Below are 482 nucleotides of genomic sequence, written 5' to 3' on the forward strand. Positions count from 1 at the left end.
GTAAGCAGCTGAGGAGATAACAGGATCAACGTGGACACAAGATGTCACCGGGATCCTCTGCACACTCTCCCAAAACTTCAAGCCGTGTGCAGGTTGGACTTATTGTAAGTTAAGCCTCCTGTTGTCCTCGGGTCAAATTTGGCCCATTTTCAAAAGGTTTCTGTATCACAAATTTGGGTTTTCTTTCAACCAAATATTCAAATAAAAAGATAACGTGGACGATTCCGCACAACCGTTACTCTTCACAAGTAACATAAATGATCAGTTCACTACTTTCTTTGAATTTGGGTGTTTTATTTCATTTTATAGCATTTAAAAATAAAAAATAAAAAAAATAAAAATCATAAAATAACGTCGACAAAAATGTCAAAAAAAGACGCCCAAATTTTGACCCAGAAAAACAAAAAGTTGCTCGGTCGACGAGAAGACACCACGAGGGTTAAATGCATCGGGAGCAAAAAGAAAATTAGGAAAATGCTTCA

The sequence above is a fragment of the Perca fluviatilis genome, chromosome 7, assembly GCF_010015445.1.
Source record: "Perca fluviatilis chromosome 7, GENO_Pfluv_1.0, whole genome shotgun sequence".
Classification (NCBI taxonomy): domain Eukaryota; kingdom Metazoa; phylum Chordata; class Actinopteri; order Perciformes; family Percidae; genus Perca; species Perca fluviatilis.